Raw genomic sequence first — 8,650 nt, 5'->3', positions numbered from 1 at the left:
ATTAATAAATATGCCCAGTCTTCTTTCTGGAATATTTGCACCCGTTACCAATGCTTGTTAAGGGTGCTCCCAAAAGACAAGAAAATGTTGCATCTAAGTAGCAAAGTGTTTTGCATAATGTATCATGAACGATATTTAAGGAATTTTTCAAGAAATGTTGCACTGGGAAACTCAAATTAAGTCACAAAAATTGACTGTTTGATTATAAAACATTCATTGTGGGTTTACCATACATACTAAACACAAATCTTTCAGCCAAAAAATGGCTTGTTTTCCTTTTTCAGATTACTCAGTTGATCACTTGTATGATTTGGGACAATCAGAAGTTAAGAATTTGGCTGTTGCTTCCTGTCTTTTTACATTCTGTTGAAGTAGCTAATCTCTTTTTTTCATGTTTAGTTATTTTTTTGTGGATTTGTAGATTTTGCTTTTGAAACTGAAAACATTTTTTAGAGAAACACCATCTCAGGAAAACATCATAGTGAGAAATCTTTTCCATTATTTAAATAACATTAAATTATAGACAAGCCAAAAACAAGCTCCCCTCCTGAAGTACAAGAAATTCTACAATAGAGAAAGCCAATGAGTTCAGAGGTTTTAGAGGATGAAGGACCAGCATATTTTTTTCCAGGAATATTTGAAAGTTAGAGGTACAGAGTTACCAAATAACATGGATTAATTATATTGTACTTTTATCACACTATATTTTTATAATTTATGAGTTATCCCATAAGTTTTTAGGAATTGGTCCAAAAAAGTATGGATAGCTCTTCCAAAGTTCTAAGTTTCTTAGAAATTATTAAAATAAAAGAAATTCTCTTTGCAATCAAAGTCAACATTAAATTTCTCACTTTTCAAATGAAACCCAAACTCTAACAACACAGAGATGTCACTTTAAAAAGGCAGTTTCACATTATTTAACATAATAGTTTACTACAATTAGGGGAAAGGCAGAGAGAAAAAGAATAAAATCTTTGCTACCATCCATAGAAATTATATCTTAAAAGGGATTTTAGAACAGAGAATTTTAGCAAAAAAATACACTGTTAAATAAAATGTTATCCTAAATATATTATATAATAAGCATAAATAAAGAGGATAATTCCCAGAATTACCAGGAAGATCAAGGCAGAATTTTGAGTGTGTGGGGATTGGAGAAAGCCCCTGCTCTGTGCAGTAAGGCATGTTATAAGGTAGAAACTTTAAAAAGTCTAATATTTGGATCTGCACGATTTGCTGAAGAGCCCAGATTATACATTATTATTCACTAACTATTAAATTCCATGATATGACTCATTGCCTACACTTATTGGTGGTTTGATTCCAACAATATCTGCTAAATACAGGTGCACATGTCAACTCCTTTCTTTCTTCTTCTTGTCTAAATGGTAAAATGATGCCTAGAATAAGAAGTACCATCTTCTAAACATGACAAGCCAACATTCTAAGGACAACAGAACAGAAAGATGCAAAAGACATATTTGAAGTTATTAACAAGCTGCTTCCTCCAGATGTTTGGGTACATGAGATTATTAAATGTCTTTATCCTTTATTTCTGAAACTGCTGTTATTTAGGCCATTTATTCCTTGAAGCAAAAAGCACTCTTAATTCACATACCTCTAAAAGAAGAATTTCTATTTTTTCAAGATCCTCAAAAATAGGCCAAGTCTGGTTTGAAAGTTCCTCCTCCACAGCACACTCAAGACAAAACAAGCAAACCAAGCACCTGCTTCAGGCATCTTCATGTAATAGAACACTTATCTAGAGCATGTGTATCCACTCATACTGGGCTACACAGCACCTACTTGTGGCGTTGTCCTTGGGTCTGCTCCAAGATATAACTTCCTATTATGGGAATTTGGGATACACACTTTATGATTTAGATATTAGGTATACCCCAAAAGCTCATGCATGAGATAATGTAAGAACATTGAGAGGTGAAAGCCCTAACTCAGTGAATTAATTCCCTGTTAGGGATTAACTAAATGGTAACTGAGGGCAGATAGGGTGTAGATGGAAGAGGTAGGTCACTAAGGCCTTGCCTTTGGGATATATATCTGGTGAGTGTAGTCTCTACTTTCTGATCATCATGTGAGCTGCTTCCCTCTGCTACACTCTTGTGCCATGATCTTCTGCCTCACCTGAGGAATGGAGCCGGCTGTCTATGGACTAAGATCTCCGAAACCATCAAACCCAAAATAAACTTTTTCTCCTTAAAATTATTGTTAAATTTAAGGTCACAGCAGCAAAAAAGCAGACGTAGACACAGCTTCAGATAATTCTCAGCATACCTATTTTTCAATTTTTACAAATTTCTTCATTCAATCATTTAGAAGCTTTTGTCATCAAAGAAAGCAACACCACTATCCTATATTGCATAAATAACCACTTCTGAATATTTTCTTAAAATATAATATTTTCTCTGGATTCTTCCCCCAAATAGTCACAAATGATCATTTGTGCCAGTTACCAATATTATTTCCTCTCAGTTCCAAATCCACCTTTGTCTTGCCTTGTGAGGCCCAAACTGGACTATGTGAACATTACCCTTTCATTGGCAAATGCAATGTTAGCTTTATTAGCAGTGGGTGAAGAGGGACATGTCAGGAGGAAGGGGCTTCTATTCCTCATTTCTGTGTGTCATTTTGCTCCCTCAGCTCTTGACAACAAGCAGCAAGTGGGACACCCAGGGGCATTCATGCTCCTGCAAGTTTTGCCAGCACCACTGCACAGTCTATGAGCACCACAGACAGCAGCTTCCAGCAAGTTTTACCAGCATCCCAGAGGGTTGATTTCCAACTTTGTTCCTAGTGTCCCTACAATTTCCAGCCATTTGGGACCTGTGGTGCCTCAGCAGATTTTTCTGAGTAGATCATGGCCACACCCTGTCCAAGGGTATTGTGATATCAATGTTGGCCCCCTTCTGAGTTTTTTTTTTTCATTCATGACAACTTAGCCTCAGTTATAGAAATAGTAGGTGTTCATTATATCTGCTCTTCTTGCATTCCACAGAGTTCTTAAGTAAATTCCTGTTATCAGTGAATTATTAATAACTATTTGTTCTTTAGTAGTTAATCCCCTTATTTTAGTTATTGATTAGCTTACTATAAAATGGCTTTTCATATTAAAATGTTCCGTTCAAATTACTGAGTGGTTCTGTCTCCTGAGTAGACCCTGACTGACAGTTTCTAGGTGGTTCACAGGAATTCTGCATGATTGTTAACCTTTATTTACTTTTATTTGTGTTGCTAAGGATCAAACCCAAATCCTTATTCATGCTAGCCAAAGCCTTATTCATTGAGCTATACCCCACCAGCCCATAACATTTATATTTGGTTCCAAGATAAGATTATAATGTCAATCTAAGAACTAAATTACACATCTAAAATTTCTATGTTTAGGGAAGTGTTCAAGGATTAGAAATGGACTCAGTGATTGCCTATAACTAAGGAATTTGGGATATTTTTTACTTCTACTAATAGTAAATTCATAGGCAAACTAGTTTTTTAAACTATACTTTCAACCCACCTAAATTAATATCAGAATATTTTACATTTTTAAGATTCATGCTCTTCTTTCTCATGGTTATCTGCAAATAATATATTTGATAAGGGTCCAGGATGCAGAATACAGTAAGAACTCATACAATACAATAATAAAAAGAACTCAATTTAAACTGACCAAAGAGCTGGGTGTGATGGTGCACATCTGTAATCCCAATGGCTTAGGAGGCTGAGGCAGAAGGATTCCAAGTTCAAATTAGGAACTTAGCAAGACCCTGTCTCAAAATTAAAATATAAAAAAGGGCTGAGAATGTGGCTCAATGGTTAAGCATTCCTGAAATCAATCCCTAGTACTAAAATAATAAAAAGAAAAAGAAAAGAGCCAAAAGACTTCAATGGACATTTTTCCTATAAGTTTTTAGGAATTGGTCCAAAAAAGTATACAAGGAATGAACAGCTCTTCCAAAATAGACAAATGGGCAAAAAATATACAAAAAGATGCAAATTATTATTTAGTCATTCAGAAAATGCAAATTAAAATCACAATATCATTTCATACCCACTCAGATGGATAGAATTAAAAAAACAGAAAAATAAAAAATGTCAGTAGGATGTGGAAAATTAGAACCATGATACATTGCTGATGGGAATGTATAATGTTACAGCCACAATGGATACAAGCTAGGCTGTTTCTCAGCAAGAATTACCAGATGACCCAAAAACTGCACTCCTAGGTATACATCTCAAACAACTAAAAACAAATATTCAAATAAAAACCTGCACACAAATGTTCATAGCAACACTATGCATAATAGCCAAAATGTGTAAACAACTGAATGAATAGCAACTAATGAATGGATAAACAAAATGTGGTAGATTCATACAAAGGAATATTAATTATAAAAAATGGAATAATACATAGGTATGTATTACAATATGGATGAACCTGAAAAATACTATGCAAAGTGAAAAAACCCAGACACAAAAAGCCACATATTACCTGGGTGCAGTGGCTCATGCCTGTAATCCCAGCAACTCGGGAGGCTGAGACAGGAGGATCTCATGTTCAAGGCCAGACTGACTCAGTAATTTAGTGAGACCCTAAGCAACTTAGTAAGATCCTGCCTCAAATTTAAAAAAAAAAGAGCTGGGGTAAAGCACCCCTGGGTTCAATTTCTAGTACCAAAAAAAAGAGCCACATATTGTACGAATTCATATGAAATATACAAAATAGGAAAATCTATAGAGAAGGGGCTGTCCTGGGCAGCCAGAAGTGGGCAATAGGAAAGACTGTTTAACAGGTAGAGGGTTTCCTTTGGGGATAATGAAAATGTTCTGGAACTAGACAATGGTGACTGTTACATCATACAACATTGTGTATGTATTAAATGCTACTAAATAATGCAATTTTAAATTATGTGGTAAAATTGTCTTATGTTTACTACAATAACAAGATGTATCATAGGGGAGAAGAATTAAAGATGGAAATCATGAACAATTCTTTCAAGAAGTCAATTTTTTCAAGAGAAGTGGAGACATGGGGTAGTGGATGTGGAATAAAAGAAAAATTTTAAAATAATGAAAATAGTGCTATTGTCTAATAATTTTAAATAAATGCTTGAGAATAGATGTATAGATCCACAAGACATAAGAGTGTCTGAGTTCACCTCAGGATGAATAGATGAAGATTGCCACTAAATTGGTTACTTCTCTAACCAATAATAATATCATGATCCACCTCTTCCATTGACACTCATGTTCTTACTGTGACAAAGAATAAATGATGGCAAAGGACAGCAATATAAAATAGACTAGATAATACTAAGAAAAAGAAAAAACAGACTAGATAATACTAGCTTAAAAACTCAGATTTGTCTTCTTCTAGTGAGATAGTGCACCTCTTCCTCCTCTTGCTTCTTGGAGATTATTTTGAAGTAAATCCAGAGAGTATACCATTTTACCTGCAAATAATTTAGTATGTGTCTCTAAGAGATAAGTCTATTCTTTACAGCTACAATATCATTTTCACATGAAAAATAAGTAATAATTCCTAAATATAATTCTATTTAAACTGACCTTCCACTATCAAATCTACAAAAAATTTGGCCAGTGTAAAATAATTTATTCTGCAACTTAAAATTTGATCAGTGATTGAAGTAAAATCCTAACATGAATTGAACCCAATTACTTCCAGACAAGAAGCACACAGTACATGAGAAAAGAATCTTATAGAAGCCAAAACTTTGGCAGTGAAGAGTAGTTGATTCTGAATCATCCAAAGCAGCAACTCTATTACCTCTGCTCAACAGTATGCTAAAGAGAAAAAGGTAATCACTAGAAACAATTTTACTGGGCTGTGTAGAGACCTCCTTATATCAACTTGACATAACTAAAGAAACAAGCTATTTGGGATCAAAGGTAGTATCTTAGAGAAAGACATAATATAGAGCCTTCCGGGACTCATAAAATCCATTAAATACTGTTACAGATGATGTGAAATGCTGCCTTCAAGGTAAGGCTATAGACTATTATCAGGTAGCCTGAAGTCTAGAATGGGGAACTGCAAATTTGGGGATTAAACTTGCAAATTTAATTCTTCACTGTGAAGGTAGTGACTCTGGAAGTAAAAGAAACTGGATAAGTTGGCTATATAAGTATTGTTTTACAGGTCTTGATTTTCCCATTCTGGTTTAAAATGTTATATTTTTAAAGAATAGAATGTACCACAAAAACTTGGAAGAATACATTTGGCAGGAGACTTACCAACATGATCAAAAATAGAGGGATCCTTGAAAGTGAAATTGATAGAAGAGAAAATCCCCCTAAATAAATTATAAAAACAGTACTCTATGGAAGACAACTGATAAAGATATGGATAATTGAACTACTTGAATTTAGAGATCAGCTGGGCTTGGTGACACAAGTAATCCCAGAAGCTTTGGAGGCTGAGGAAGGAGGATTGTGAGTTTGAAGCTAGCCTCAGCAACTTAGTGAGGCCCTAAGCCACTCAGTAAGACTCTGTCTCAAATTAAAATATACAAAAGGGCTGGGGAAGCCGCACATGTTGGCTCATGCCTGTAATCCTAGAGGCTCAGGAGGCTGAGGCAGGAGGATCATAACTTCAAAGCTAGCCTCAGCAACAGCAAGGAGCTCAGCAACTCAATGAGACCCTGTTTCTACATACAAAATACAAAGTAGGGCTGGGGATGTGGCTCAATGGTTGAGTGTCCCTGGGTTCAATACCCAGTACCCCCAAACGGGGTGGGGGGAAGGGCCCTGGGGATGTGTTGCTCGGTGGTTACGCCCTCTAGGTTCAATCCTCAATACAAAAAAAATTAGAGATCGGACATTAATTTTTGTATCCCCTGTATCTTGTAAAGTACTTGCACCATTAAGTGCAACAAAAATAATATCAAGACAGGACTTTCTCATTTATTAAAAAATAAGTCTGAAAGTAAGCAATTGAAGGCTTAAATGACAACTGTACAAAGTTTTCATGGACTTAGGCTTATCCATCTGACTGCTTTTGTATCCATGGTTTAACCTTTATTTTGATTGTCCCAAGATAACTGCTGGAGCACAGGCTATCACATCTATGTTCCAAACAGGAAGAGAGAATGAGCTGCTCTTTTCATAAATCTTTTAGAAATGTGCAAATAAAATGTATCTGCTTGACCACACTTAGATGCACAGGAGGTTGAGCAACACCATCTTTAAGCCAGGTGCCACATGACAAACAAAAGAAAAAGGCAAAGATGTTTCAAGGCAATTCTCAGCTTTTACCATAGAACTTAAGATAAAATAAAAATAATGAAGGAAAATAAGTAGATGTCCAAACACCAATAACAGTAACCACGATAATATTAAAATAACAACTATTATTAACTGAGCTCAAACAATGTGCCACACACTAAGCTAGATGTTTTGTATACATTATCACGTGTAATGAGCATTGCAGCACTAATAGGTAAAATTAGCCTGATTTTATAGATGAGAAAACATAGCAATTTGGACAACTTGTACAAGGTCATGCAGCTAATAAATGGAAGAGCCATAATGCAAACCGAGGTCTAGATGGTGCCAAAGTCTTTTTTTTTTTTTTTTTTTTTTTGGTGGTGGTGGTGCTGGAGATTGAACCCAGGGTCTTGTGCATGAGAGGCAAGCAATCTACCAACTGAATACTACCCCCAACCCCCTCAATGTCTATTTTCAAAAAATGTGGTCCACATGCCAGAAGCTTTAGAATTAATTACACAGAAGCTGCTTTAGAAAAGCAGATTCTCAGACCCCACCCAAATACTGGATTCAAACTCACTTAAAACAAGATCCTAACATAAGTAGAAAACCCATTAAAATTGGGAAAGTATCACTATTTCAGACACCTGCCATGAATATATCCAACCCCACTGATAATAATATAGCAACTTTAGTCTTAGGGAAAGAATTTCAATCTGTTATGTTACAGTGCAAGTTTTTGTAATAATGCTAATTCCTCATACACAATCAGGAAATAGAGGAATGATTTTCAAATAACATAGAAATTACACTGATTCAACTGTGATTTTTTTTCCACAGGATGTGAACTTTTTGCTCCCATCAAGCCAAACAGAACCAAGTACTGTACTGTGTGTGATGCTCGTTCACTTTTCAAGTCAGCTCCTGGCTCAGTTTAGCCCTCTTCTGTGTTTTTTGAAGTGCTCACTATAAAAATTTATAGCACCTCTACATTTTTTTCGTTTTTACAATTTGGCAGCTTCTACATTTCCTTACACCCCTACCATCAAACACCTTCACTTTCTTTGAAATTAAAGTACTATATTTGCTATATTATTTCCTCGATTGGAGATTGTTTAAAACTTTTGTTAAACTTTGCAATGATTTTTGTTAGGATCGTTAGTATTTTGTTAGTTGCACTGGTTGTAAGAGCTATACACCAACCCTATTTTCCCCCAGTTTGCCTAATAATTTTTCTAAACCACTTTGCAAAATGAAAGGAATAATGTATATACTATATTAAAACAATAAAACACCAGAATTCTGGAATAAATGCCTAGAGGGTTTCAGGGCAACACTATCCATTTGCTTTTATTAAGCACCCATTATTCTTAAAGGTTCAGCACTATTATATAAGAGTGATGGGCATGAA

At 35.2% G+C, this 8,650-nt stretch overlaps 1 long non-coding RNA gene across 1 annotated transcript; it reads left to right on the top strand.

Moving 5' to 3' along the window:
- The first annotated feature begins 5,361 nt into the window (after positions 1–5,361).
- Positions 5,362–8,331, top strand: LOC125616525. Its single transcript, XR_007347166.1, has 2 exons — positions 5,362–5,831; positions 8,080–8,331. It is a non-coding gene; the product is annotated as an uncharacterized LOC125616525 (long non-coding RNA).
- The last annotated feature ends 319 nt before the right edge of the window (positions 8,332–8,650 follow it).

The sequence above is a fragment of the Marmota marmota genome, unplaced genomic scaffold (assembly GCF_001458135.2).
Source record: "Marmota marmota marmota unplaced genomic scaffold, marMar, whole genome shotgun sequence".
Taxonomy (NCBI): domain Eukaryota; kingdom Metazoa; phylum Chordata; class Mammalia; order Rodentia; family Sciuridae; genus Marmota; species Marmota marmota.
The sequence above is the reverse complement of the archived record's forward strand: the minus strand, read 5'-3'. Positions and strand labels throughout refer to the sequence as shown.